The 13,581-nt window shown below is 45.5% G+C and overlaps 1 protein-coding gene and 1 long non-coding RNA gene across 6 annotated transcripts in view; both read right to left on the reverse strand.

The window, feature by feature from the left end:
• Positions 1-712, reverse strand: part of LCLAT1 (lysocardiolipin acyltransferase 1) — a 118,267-nt gene extending 117,555 nt beyond the window's left edge. For 3 of the 5 annotated variants that reach the window (XM_061350543.1, XM_061350539.1, XM_061350544.1), the window contains exons 1-2: positions 556-710; positions 314-425 (exon numbers count right to left, since the gene is read on the reverse strand). The gene's annotated coding sequence lies outside the window, so the exon portion shown is untranslated. Of the gene's footprint in view, positions 1-313; positions 426-555 lie in introns of all 5 variants that reach the window. The other 2 variants (XM_061350542.1, XM_061350538.1) reach the window with 2 other exon arrangements.
• A 7,372-nt stretch (positions 713-8,084) lies between these two features.
• LOC133210758 (uncharacterized) lies at positions 8,085-12,966 on the reverse strand. The gene is made up of 3 exons (XR_009725000.1): positions 12,548-12,966; positions 8,639-8,894; positions 8,085-8,194 (listed from the first exon to the last, which is right to left on the reverse strand). It is a non-coding gene; the product is annotated as an uncharacterized LOC133210758 (long non-coding RNA).
• Positions 12,967-13,581: the final 615 nt, after the last annotated feature.

A 13,581-nucleotide genomic window follows, 5' to 3' on the forward strand; every position in this document is an offset into this window, starting at 1 on the left:
CTGACACTCACCCCGTGCTTCTTACACAAGACAGCATTCGGGTCAAAGTTTAGCTTTGCCAGAGGGCAATCCGAGCTGAGGAAGCAGTCTAGACGACAACATGGATGGGAGAAGGGACAACACACACAGCAAACACGCGAAACTACACAGCTACAGTTGGCAAAAACTGACTTTGGTGTATGTGCAAGTCAGAACAAGAGGCTCTACTCTTCCCAAATGCAGCGATACTAAAGATGAGATTAGCATAAGCCTCCGTTCGTTGCTCTAGGTGCAACTGAAGAGCAGCACCAAACCCCCGCTGTCGGTAACATACACGTTTCACACACACTGAACGTATCCTCAGGCCGGCTCAAGCGCTCTGCTCTCGCGGCTCCTCCTCTGGCATCGCCGCGGCTCCCAGCCCTGCTACAGCGCGCCGACCATGCCTGCGGAGAGACGGGAGGCGGGTGAGAGAGGCCAGAACGAACCGGCAAGGCCGGGCCAGCGGCGAAGCGCCATGGAAGCGGCCTGCAACCTGCCGCCTGCCACGGAGCGCCCGAGCCCGCCCGCTCTCACCTCACACGGGGCAGCACCGCGGCGGGAAGACGCTCGGCTCGGACCCCGCCCCGCTCAAGGAGCGGCCGCCCGGAGGAGAGCGGCCTCGCCGCCGCCAGCACCCAGCGCCGCCAGGGCAGCCGCCATGTTCCCGCTGTCACCGGCGACCTCTAACCCGCCAATCACTTCCGGTCACGGCTGTCAAGCCGTTGCCATGGCACCGCTCCTTGCCCCGGCCTCTCTTAAAGGGCCAGCAGCCACCCCATACACCCGTACACCTCCTCCTTCCATGCCCGCACCCGCAGTGGGTAACAGCCGCCGGTGCTCGGAGGAGCCATGGGGGCAGCAGAAGCAGGTCCTGTCCCACACAGGAACATGCCGCTGCCCTGGGGTTCCAAGAAGGAAAACGCCAGGAGGTTTTAAGCAAAGTTTTATGCATGTGCAAAAGCAAGGTGAGCCCATGCCCTGCTGCCCAGACCTGCTGGATTAGCACCAAAGCGGCTCAGGCTCCTTCTGACCCCACGAGCATTTAACATGCACAGACGAACACGTCCTGCGAAACACAAACACCAGGGTAGAGCCTGATCCCACACCCGTTTAGGGATATTTGTCCCTGGTGGGATCCCGCTTTTCTACTGCAGTTAGTTCTGAGGACAACATCAGCTCTTCTGAAGTGCCTACCGTCATCCAGGGAGAATTCATTGCCTCAATAAGTACATTCTCAGAGCTGAGAATCATTCATCAGTTTTGTCAATACTTGAAATTTTAAATAAATAAATAAATGGAATTAAAAATAGGGAATTAGCACTCGGGGAATCTCACCCTAAAAGTCATCAAAAAAGTGTTTGGCACTCCATTGTTAACCCTTTTTGAGGGATCTAATTTGTTCATTTAGACTGGAGAAGTAAAGGCTATGGAGGGACTTAGCTGTTGTCTTCCATTGGGGGGAGGTTATTGAGAATGGGAGCCAGACTCTCCTCAGAGGGGCACAGCAAGCAGATGAGAGGCACTGGTTCCCTGCTGCAGCAAGAGAAATCCCAAATAGATACTGGGATTGAATTCAAGCAGTGGAAGAGACTTGTATGGAGTCCAAAGACCTTGTGCAACCTCAAAACTGGTATGGACAAGGTCTTCGGTAAAAGTCCCAATAGCATCCTAAAGCCTTCAAAATCACTTAGCTGAAGCAATGAAGACAGCTACTGTCTCTTGTGTCAGGAGGCTGTTCGCTCAGTGACTCAGCTTACCTGGCTTGTGCTAACTATAAAACCTGCATTTGGTCAGACTTGGTTAGCGAGGTTCCTCCACCTAGGGTGTTCCCCCAGCGAGGATGTCTAAGACAGCTCAGCACATGGGGAGCTGAAATGGCTGACTTTGGCAGTGCTCTTACTGGTCAGACAGTTAAAGCCAGGTAAAATGAATCCTCACAGAAAACAAGGAGAAGAGGAAGGCAAACCTCAGAATTCAAAGTAGCTAAGCCTTTAGATGGAAGAAATAACACAGGCAGACTGCCTCCGAGGGGAACACGTGTCTTGGGCTGTCAGTCACTGACTTGTGGCCAAGCTCCTGGGCAACTTCAAAAGTCTGAACTGAATCAGGGCATCTGCAGTGATGGCATCTGCAATACAGGCCTCCTGGTACAACCCTGGAATGTTAAATGGAAAGCTGTCCCACATTATTCTACTGCTGTTGTATAGGAAGGTGAGAGAGGGGAAACTGCAGTCGTCTACGTGTGGCTTCTGGTATTTGCAATGCAGGGAAGTCACAGTTCTTTTCATTAGCTTATAAACTGATAAAGGGAAAAATGCATGTGGCTAATTGTCTCAGATTGGAAGAAATCCATGTTAAAATGGGTTCATAAAATCTTGACAATTCTGTAGCTAAGTAAGGAGCTTTGGCATTCTGTATCGCTGAGCACCAAAACATGGGCCTGAATCTGACTGCAGTCCACCCTATGACATTTCCAGGGTGACCCTGGAAAAATCACTTCCCTCTCCCTATCAATGTCAGTGGGAATAATGACACTTCCTTCTTGCTGAGACTGCTGACAGGAGATAGTAATCAAAGTTTGTCATTTGAGTAGAAAATGTGAAATGCTATCCAGCTCTCCTTGCAATACCAATACCTGGCTATGCAAGCTTCCAGTTAAGCTATTTGACTTGTAACTGTGGAGAAAACAATTTGCTAAGACAGATAACAACGAGTAATTGTGTTCTTGTTTTCCTTGAGGAGCCCAAAGCAATTTTGTACTGTTTGTAGAGAAATCATTTTGTCTACCACGTCGACATGCAGCCGACTGAAGAAGAACATGACATCTTTTCAACCATTCTCCATGGCACGCTATTAGAAAATACAAAGGAGAATTTCACTGTCAGCTGCAGCTACACAGGCAAAGTAGATAAGCACCTTGTGCTTTACAGCACTTAGTGCTGAACTTGCTTGAGGTGAGTTAGTGCAACCGTCTTGTTAGAAAGCAAAAGGTCCGCTCAAGAAAAATACAGGCATTCATAATGCCCCTACAGTCTTTGTGAAAGTGGAAAGTACAATTCCTACAGCCAAGGACAACAGTGAGGGGAAGAAAAGAATGTTCACTATTCAGCAAAAAAGGAAGAATCCAGCTGACTGGAAATGTATGTGCATTTCAGAAGGTTTTGTTGAAATAACATCAAGGTACTGGCTTTACCTCCACACCAGTAACGCCATTTCAAGCTGAAGTCAAGCTTTGGACATGTTTAAAATGAAACAATATAGATTTAACTTAGCCACAAAACCATTCCTGTGGGAAGACCTGGAAACAGCAAGGCCTGATTGCCAATAAACTTGCTCCTTGTACCCCTCATCCCTGTCCCTCCTGCGTTAATTTTGTCTCCTCCCCATACCACAGAAGACAGCCCCACAAAGCAAGAAGCAGGAGGTGCGGGTCGGCCAGTGAGTACCAGCTGCCAAAAGAAACAATAATGTTTGCTCAGTGGGGGCACGAGTTTAGTTCTCGCTCCTCTGGCATGCTGTACTAACAGATCTTGTAGGACCAGGAAAAGGGAGGTTTCTTGGCTACAGCTGGGGCAGGCTTTACAAAATGTTTTTAGTGATATGCTGTGCAGTGGAACCCTTCCATCCATCCTCTGTTGGCATAGCTCACCTGAATGACAAGTGGCATTTTGGAGCTCATAACAGAGGGGGGGACAGAGAGGAGGGGAAAGCACTTGAAACCAGTATGTCATTAACTACAGCAGTATGCCTAAAACTTTTTAGTTTTAATCACTGTTGCTTAATTCTGTGTTTTACTCATAGACTAAGTCCCCCTGGGGCCTATATCTGAGCTGAGAGAAATGACAGACCATGTGGCACTCAGAAGGAGAGAAAAGATAAGCAATATGGAAAATATCTTTAAGCAGCCAGTCACGCCTCCCTAGAGCTGCCAAAAAACAGCAGAAAGAAAACTCATGTTCTCCTGTTCCTAGCGAAAGCCTCAGTCACTTGAATGAGGAGACTCTCTAGGAGCTCTTGTTGCTAAATGGCCTGGGCTGTGCTTGCATCAAAAGGTTTTCAAATTGTGACCCATAAGCTACTATGGGTCTGCCAAGAGCCTGCTGTTCACATGGCTACTTCCACCTCCTCAATCACATCAGAACATGTTGAATGATTTCCTAATGGTCCTATGACATGTAAACAGTTGAAGAATTAACCCAGACATGTTACTGAAAGAGTGAAAAGAGGACTGTGTGAAATAAAGGGAAAGATGAGAGGGATCATAATAAATGCAAGAGGTAGGAGCTGTTGATGCTTTCCCCATAGACCTCAACCCCCCAAAAGCAGTGCACATACCTTCATCAGAGCTTCTACAGGGTTTTCTCCTAAAACTCTTTAGGCTGGCTCTGCCCTAATCCCATGCTCTGCCCTAACACACCTCATGTATCTCCTTTGCTGAAACTGCAGTGCTCTGTATCTACCTAGATTTTTCTTCTTTCCTGGGTTTTCTAAGCAACTTTCACTGCCTGTGAGAAGAGCTGAGTTACTTGATGTCTGGATCATTCACCTTCTCGCCTTCACTTTCGTTCTCTTCTGGAGAGTTTGAGATAAGGATATGACAAGCCCACATAAGGATTTTCACCTCTCCATCTGCTTGCAAAGAAAAGCAGATATCTGAGCCCACATACCTTCCTAGGTGTGGAAATTTGCTAACTGTTCATAACATGCCTAAGCTGCACTTTTTAAATTACTTTTCTTAAACAGCAGAAGTAGAGAAGGGGCCTGGACTCAAAGAGTACCAGCACAGCAGTCAGAAGAGATTATATCAAAACAGAGAGGCAGTGACAGCATGGAAAGCTTGAACTGATTTAAGCTGGTATAATATTTCTGGTGCCAGTAAGGTAGGTGTATATCTCTGGAGACAGACTAAGCTCATTCTTATGCACAGCCCCATGAACAGCAAACAATAAAGGCCACTGTTTACTGCCCTACAAATGTAGTAACTGGCACAGGTGATATAATGGATTTAGCTGATTTGGGAAACACTATGAGTTTAAATGGTTTTGCTATCAAATTCAAAAGGCATCTGCAGGTATAACTATGAAAGGCAATTCAATAAATTACTGGGGGTTTTTAACTCTCCAAAGTGAAAGAGAAGATGGATATAATTCAGAAATGTTTATTTGATTTAGTTGCTGTTTGGTTCACAGGGGACTTCCCACAGGGGCAATAAAAGCCAAGGCTGCCTTTTTTATAGTGCAAAGATTTTACACTGCAGTCCTCTCCAGTCTTTTTAAACGTGCCCCTCTCCTGTTTCAAATACTAAGAAATTCCATTCATCACAACTCAGAAATTTCAGAGATGGAAACGATCTATTAAGCCTTATGATCCACCTCCTGAGCAGCACAGAATTGCTCCCTATAGTGCATTTGGGGCTTTAATATTTTGTCCATCAAGTTTAGAAGGTCACATTACTGAAGTGTTTTAAATCACATCTCATGTTCAGGTAAACAAATACGTGGTTGTTGCATTTCAGTGAAATTGCCCTTGCAGATGTACCAGCAAAAGGAGTCTCCAGGAAAAATGGCAGGTGCCAGTGTGAGGGAGGGTTGTTTTGCTGTTAAATGTGATCAGTGCTGTGCACACTGGGCTTTCAACTACTCCTCTTTGGAGAATGGTCATTCTAATGCCAGTCATTAGCAATTTGCTGTTGGTCACTTGAGAACAGCATGTTACCTACAAATTGCTCCTATTAGTCACCAGTTCTTGTCTAAATAATTGGCTACGAGAGAGAGAGAATGCCTGTTTGAGGCAGGACTTAACAGGATGGCAGAAGTGTACGGGTACATTGTTATAAAAGACATACTTTACATATTTTGAGTGCCAAAAAATAGCGGAATGGGCTCAGATCTCTTTTCCACTGGGGTCAGACTGGAACTGCATCACTGAAGTCCAATGGAGCCGTTTGGAAAACCAAAGCTAATGTACATGAGATCAGTAACTGGCAGCAGTACAGCAGTACATTTGCTTGTCTCTGAAATGCAGTCATCTCTGGCATGAAACCTGGCAGCTGTTTCACATAAAATGATAAGGATGTGGACCAATATCCTTCAGGAAAGAAGGAAGAGAAAAATGAGAAAGAGCATGGAGGAGTGTGACTAGTTTGCGGCCTTTGAATTCTTGTCACCATCCTGTTTAGAGAAAACCCCTGCACAGTGTTGTTAGTTCAAGTACCTACTGTTTTGACAGGCTTTTATCTCACTGAAAGTAGGTGCTTTGGCGTGACAGAAAATGAAAGGACCAAAACCAAAATGCCTACTAAAAAGAAAAATGCTGTGGCAGAGAAAGCAGGTCACAGTCAGTAGCACATCAGCATTCAGCTATGCCATTCTCATCGGGAGCTTCAGTCTTCCCACCATACTATTGGAATACGTTCTACTTAGGTTACTGCCTGACTGCTCTTCTAGTCCTACTATACTTGGTTTGTGAAAATCTGGGATAGCATGGGGGTAAAAGGTTACAAATGTCCTCCAGTACAACTCAAGTCATAGTTGTAAGGAAATACCCAATTTTGTTGTTGATGGGGTACTTTAGAGATGCCAGAAAAAAAGGGCTTTGAGATCATACAAGTAACTCTGGAGCCTCTGAAAACAGAGTAGGACTTTAATGCAGGCATGTTTGACAGAGGTGCAGAGGGAAGCAGCAGGATCTTTGAATCCAAAGCTCCCAGTCTCTGAACTGATGTAGAGAGGACTGGATGACTATTCCCCAAGGTCTGGGTCGGAGCCTTAAGGAGGTACTGGGAAACCAGAGCTTAATTATTGCTGTCATGGGAGGAGGAAGCAGCAGCACTGGGACAATGGATAGGGATTGGAGTGACGGGATAGAGGAGCCAGCCTTACATAAGCTATTTCTCAAAGTTACACAATGGAGAATAGTAATAATACTAATGCACTTTTATAATGCATTCCTATGGAGATTTGAAATGCTTTGAAAAAGTAACTAAATATTATATGATAAGGTGGCAGACCAAGAACCCAGAGCAATGAGAAAGTAAGTGGATTCCTTGTAACTGTGAAGAGAATCAGAAGTGTGGTGGGGAAGAGAATTAAGGCCTGTGAGCCCTCTGAGCATGTGGTCACAGCCGCTCAAATGCCCAGGTCTGCTGGACAGGAGAAAAGCTGGCAGGTTAGGAAGAAATTTTCCTTAAATTAGGAAACAAATGAGAACAGAGACGCACATTTTTCAAGATGGGAAGAGATGTTTGGTGAAAACAACAGAGAAGCATTTTGGGTTCCCAGGATTTTATTACCTTTTCTAGTGTGAGCCAAAGGATCCTATCCAAGTTTCCAGAGATTATTCCTCACAGGAAAAGCAAAGCCCTAATAAAGGACATAGCAATTGCACAGTAAAAACAACAACAATAATAAAAAAGATGCCTTTTGTTTAATCACCTGGACAGACCCAGTGTGATGCAAATAAAATGTGGGACAACAAGCTCCAAGAGACAGGTCACATCTGCAGAAGCTTGTCAGGCCAACACAGCAAAGTGAGACAGAGTGAGGTGCTGGTGGGGAGCGAGGAAAGACAGCACTCCCAGTAACACATACCTGCCTATGGGCTCGTGGTCAAGCTGCTGTTTGTCATGAGTGCCAGTGACCCTCAGGAATTTTCTGCCCTCCCAAAAACTGTTTGAAACACATTCTGATTTCCCAGTGGTAACAAACCCACCACCTTTCCTTCCCATCTTCCTGGCCTGGAATAGTCTCTTTGGGGTTACCATGGGGGAAGCAACCCAACCTTGGGAGCAATCACTGCATGCAGAGATACCTACATCCTGTTGAAGGATGTACCCTGTGCCTTTGAGCACATCTGCCCCATGTAACAGGGAGTGCTGCCATCGCCCCGCTCACTTCTGGCCATAAACCATCATGTACTGAGGTCAACCCCTGGCTGATGCTGTGCTGGACTTATAGCTTGGTCCATTCCAGCCACTCTGCCTCCACTCATCACATACATCTGCCCACTTGCCCTCCCTGCCTGCATTTAGGTGGCTTCAGTACATGTGCAGGAACCTGAGGCAGCTCCTGTACCATGCATCTTCTCTCCTGCCTGCAGAACTGCTTTGAGCAGGACAGGTCATCCAGGAGAAGTTCTAGCTGGGGAGATCAGATTATGTGGTTCAGGACTTTCCCTGTAAGACAGAAATGGAGCCTCCATCAAAAACTCAGCTCTCGCTCCTCCTGTACTGAAATGAGGGCTTAACTGTGCAGCCAGATGTAACCATCCATAGGACTGGGTATTGTCCTGTCATATGAAATGCAGTACCTAATAAATAATGATCTGCATTTCTCCATCTGCAACATTTAGCAACCACTCGTGACTGCAGTGTTGTAACAGGTCAATGAGCAGCTGGATATTGCCCCCATTTCTGGACAGGGAGACCTAGATCACAGAGCCATTGCTGAAGATCACTTCCTTTTCCAGAAGGGGTGGTGCATGGTCTCCTCCCCTGTTATAATCCATCCATGGGCAATACTGCTGCCAGGAAGAGCTGTAATCTCCCTTGGGTATGGGGAACAGCATAATGAGCATCTCCAGAACACCCTCCCTGGCTCACTCTTATCCATGGGCTTACCCATTGGTTCGGGAAGGCTGTACAAGTGACTGCCAGGAAGAATTTGGCCATGATTACATGAAATCCAGTGCTGTTTGGTCAGTCTTGAGCTGACATTCTCCTCTGCTCTATCTCATTGCGGACAGGATCCGGCATTCTGGGCGTAAGCAAACACAGCAGCTGAGGCTGGCACGGAGGGGATGGAACCGGCTTCAGAAAAAGCATGTGGCTTTCCAAACATCTTGCAGTCCAAAGCAAAACCAGCAGTTCTGACATGCTGTGAGCAATAAACAATGAGCTTTGTCAGCATGTCTAGAGGAAACGATAATTCCCGGAGTGTGAATGATGAAATGTTAACCAAGATGGGGGCTTCGGATAGCATTGTGGTTAGGAAAGCATATGTGCATCAGTGTGGAGAAGCTGACACTAAGGCAAAAAGCCCTATGGCATTAAGATCTTCCAGGTTTCTCAACTTACTCCTCAATGATGTTTTCTCCTGTTCCCTGCATAAAGTGCAAGGCTTTGCTTATGCTGAAAGGGAGGTTTTGCACTATCGTAATCAGCACCTGAATCCACTCTTCTCGCCATATGGATTTTTATCACCTACTGCTCAGCACTGGCATTCAGCCCTCTGAGACATGCAGGACTCGGTGCAGGTCAATTTACTATTGTACATGCGTTACAAGATCGGTTATCCCTCTTTTCCATTCTTTGTACTAACAGGCAGCTCTGACTGCTCTGGTCCTTTCAGTGTAACATCAAGCCTAACGAAATCAGTAGGAGTGTTTTTATAGGTTACAATGACCTTAACAGAGATCAGATAGCCCCGTGCCTAAATATTTTGCATATCAGCTGCATAGTTTCAAGGCCAAAAAAAGAGTTGAAGTGTATTTCTCCCCTTTGCTTGGAGGATGTTAAACCTACCCACTGCAGACCATGTGAAATGTTTACAGTCACTCCAGCAATTAGCACTGACATGCATGTATTAGCAGAGAACAAGAATAACGAGGATCAGAGAAAACGATGCAATTATTCATAGTAATAATATTAATTTCAATTTGTCATCACCACAGGGGTCTGTTGCAACAAATAACCTCGAGAGTTATCTTAGCATGTGTGGCAGAGGACGTATGTGCATATGAGATCTGATTTACACAATAACCTTTTCCTGATGTGCCTTATGAAATATGGACCCTTGATCTCCCTCTCCAGCCACTCATCCTGGGGTTGTTTTAAAAAATGACATTCAGTCCCATTATTAAAAGCTGGAGAAAAAAAAAAAGAAAGACTCAGTGTTCTGCTATGGCTAGCATTACCCTCAGGCATTTCTGGCATGTTTCCGTTGTAAATTCATTTTACATGTGGCCAGGAAATACAACATCTTGTTGCATCATGTAAAGAAAATACCATATTTCTTCCCTGGTGCTCATTTCCAATCTATCGAAGCATCTGGTGGGAGCATGTCTGAAGACCTGTCTTTAAATGTAAAAGTTTTAACCCACAATGCAGTTTTATGCCAGAGTCTCATCTTGAAAGAACAAGGTTAAATCATGTTTTACTTTTCTCCCTTTTCAATAGTGAGCTTTTACTGTGCTTCTCTCTTTCAAGCATGACAATGGTTTTCTTTCCTACCAAAACCTGGCTTTGCCACTCTCACTTCTGGGCAATCTGGTTTTGGATGGAGATAAGAATTAACACTGTTTTCCAGGAAAATCCAAGCACTGTCAGTTTCCACCAAAGCCTGGCCCACAGCTTAACATGTTCAAGATTTGCTGCACCCTTAGCAAAAAAATAGTGAATACTACACAACTCATAAAAGGCCAAATACCCCAGTTCCCATAAGTCATACTGCAGGGCTTGAGATGATGGCTAGCCACAGTGTGGCATTTGATAGAGGGGCACAGATTTGTTGGGGGATATGAAGGCTCATCTTCAGTATCATAAACATGGCCTTTCCCACCTCTTGTTCATTTCTCTTCCTCCCACTCCGCACCAAGACAACATCTACTTCACCATTCCCATCATTCTCACAATGGCAACCCCTAAAAATGTCTGCTGGGCATTAGGAGGAAGGTGGAGAGCCATTTGCACAGCATAAAAATTACTTTCATTGCTCCTACTAAGCCAAAATCCAAGCCACATAGTCTTGCACACTGCTGGCACAGTGCCTGTCAACTCATTGCCCTGTGCATACGGACCTGGGGCTCTGTGCTCATCTCCCTTGACCAGCCTATTTCTATCTCCAGACCTTGCCTTCCATGAGGATCTGTCACTTGGCTAATGTGGGAAGTGAGACATGGATAAGAGAGGTTGCATTTCTCAGCCGTCAGACTGGTTCCTCTGACATAAGCCTCATGCTCATAATAGAAGCAGGAAAATCTGAGAAAATACATCTGATGTAATTAGTGTAACCTTTCTGCCAGGTGGTTAACAGCAGAGGAAAACGTCTGGATTTAATGTACCCATGGCCCCTCTTGATAAAGGACTAAATTCCAATCTCCACTTAGAAACCTGAGAAAACTAAAATATCCTCCCCGAGAGCTCTTAAAGAGATGGATTTCCACCACTCACTTGCATTCCTGGATCTTTATTAGGCAAGGGGGAGCACAGTCATAAAGACAAGCAAAACCAGCAATGGCAATATACATGCAGATAATGAGCAAAAGACCCCTCTTTTCAGACCTGCTGGCAGGGGTCCACCTCCCTCTAGTGAAAAGAGTCCCACAGGGAGAGCCCTGTGCCTCCAGCACCCCACCTGGGGTCATGATCAGTGACCAGTCCTAGCCAAGGCAGCAATGGAGGACCCCAACTTTGCTACTGGTACTATGGATAGAAGAGCCCTCAGCTTTCCTGCACAATCACCCAAAGACCCAGTGATGCTCCATACTACCCTTTGAATAAATCAGCCATGTAGTATGGAGCTGCAAGGCAGGACTTTAAGCAACAGAATGCCATCAACCCATGTCCAGTTATCAACAAACTGGTGTTGGAGTGTGGTCTACCCTCTTGCACTGCACTTACTCTTATCGCACTCTTGCCTCCTGGTACAGCCTACAGGCAGAGGTTGAGAAAGAAGCACTACTCCAGACACCTTTATGGCATGTTGTTAAAGCAGCCCAGATATGCAAGGGACAGACCACTTTCCTGTGCAACTGTGATGCTGCGTTCTTCAAGACACTGTCATACAAGTCAGGTGTCCACATCAGTATGTCCTGAGCACAGGGGTCCTTAGCTTTCCTATGAAAAGGAATAAATATGGTTTCCAGAACTGTTCTATCTGATCAGTTGTACTTGACTGGGAGGTTGCATCCTTCCAGTTCAGAGGCAAGAAGCTCACCTCTCCTGTCTGTTGGGTTGTTGCAACCTGCTCTTTGCAGTACTGTAACTCCAAACTATATGGAAGCTGCTGCTCCATGCTGACTAGTCTGTGCCCAAGGCAGTATTTACCATGAGAGGTATTTCTACATGCGCGCCATCATCTGCAACTGCTTATAAATAATTTGGGGCTGAAGATGTAAATGCTAATCTTCAATTTGAAAGGCCTAGATAATTTAACTCATTTAGTCAACCTTAGGAGACAGACAGCATTTCAATTACAAAATCTATTGCTCTCCCCCTCCATTCCGCCTTACTGGGCATGTTTGGAGATTACTGAATTACCCAAGGGCTGGGTACTCATTCAGTTAGCTTTAGGCTGGATTCTTTGCCACATACAACTAAGTTCGAAACTAAGCATTAATCTTAGCGATGAAGCTGTGGAGTTTTGGGGGAAGGTGTATGTGGAAAATGCTAAGTGTGGGAGGTTTGGATGTTTTCCAGGTTTTGCATATTACAGCCTTTTGCCTAATTTATACTTTTTGCCCATCCTGAACCTAGAAATGTAATTAGAAAACCTAAGAGAATCCTTTTGAGGAGGCCCTTTAAACCTACCTTTTCCAGAAGAAAAGGGAGCTGCTTTCTCCTGTTGTGAAATCGCCCATTAAAACAACTCATGGCCTTGACTCCAGAGCAAGAAGCAACAGGCAGGAGTAAGGACTGAAGAAGGAGACTACATGGAAAAGACAGTCCAGACAGCAGCAAAGAAGCAACATGAATTGTCCGTGGGCATTATTCAGGCAGATTCGTTCTTCTCTGCCTCCATCACATGTGGCTGATGCCCAGGGGAAGCCGTGTTGACTGGTCAGTGTCACAGCAGAGCGGTGACAAGCATTACTCAGTGTTTGGATAACACATCCAGCCATTCACCTAGCTGTCCAAACACATCGTGTGACGTGGACAGAGGTAAGAGACTCTGGACAGTTTCAGTGAGGAACAGGACTCATCTTCCCCATCCATCCTGAAATGTTCCATCTTAGTTCTGTTCTTTTTTCTTCTTTCCTGTTTCCCCCCCCTCCCTTTTACCAGAGGGTCCCCAACCAAATGGATACAAGTTACCTGTACCATGTAGCTGTTCCCTGCTGAGCAACCGTCAGTTGGCCCCAGACGGTGGGGTGACTTGGCAGCTGTAGTTATGGTGATGTCTCTGCCGTAGGGTTTGCACAATGCCCTGGGAACTCCTGGAATGGACAGGAATGATGTACACAGATATTCCTGGGCTCATTACACATTGCAGGAAGAACCTGGATCACAGCAGTCCTATTAATTTCTTTCATTCATCTCTGCTGAAGTCAACAGATGAGAACAATTTTACAGACTTGGATCATACAGAATATATAACTACCTGTATTCTGGCTAGCTGTAGCAATTCAATGATAAGTATGACTCCCTGGCGAGCAAACAGGATATCACAGGCTTATTTTATCTTCCAAATAGATCAGAGTTGAATCTTTTTCTGGGTTTCCATATTTTCTCTGAACAGGTCAGGTTTTTACTTGAGGAATGCATTGTTACAGTTCTCAGGCTCACAATCACAATGGGAACACCTCCAAATCTTCTGATGTTTAAAGTAAATTTGTTGCAACCTG

Source organism: Neopsephotus bourkii, unplaced genomic scaffold (assembly GCF_033783945.1).
Source record: "Neopsephotus bourkii isolate Nb327-2 ecotype Australia unplaced genomic scaffold, CSIRO-AGI_Nbou_v1 NB_518, whole genome shotgun sequence".
NCBI lineage: Eukaryota > Metazoa > Chordata > Aves > Psittaciformes > Psittacidae > Neopsephotus > Neopsephotus bourkii.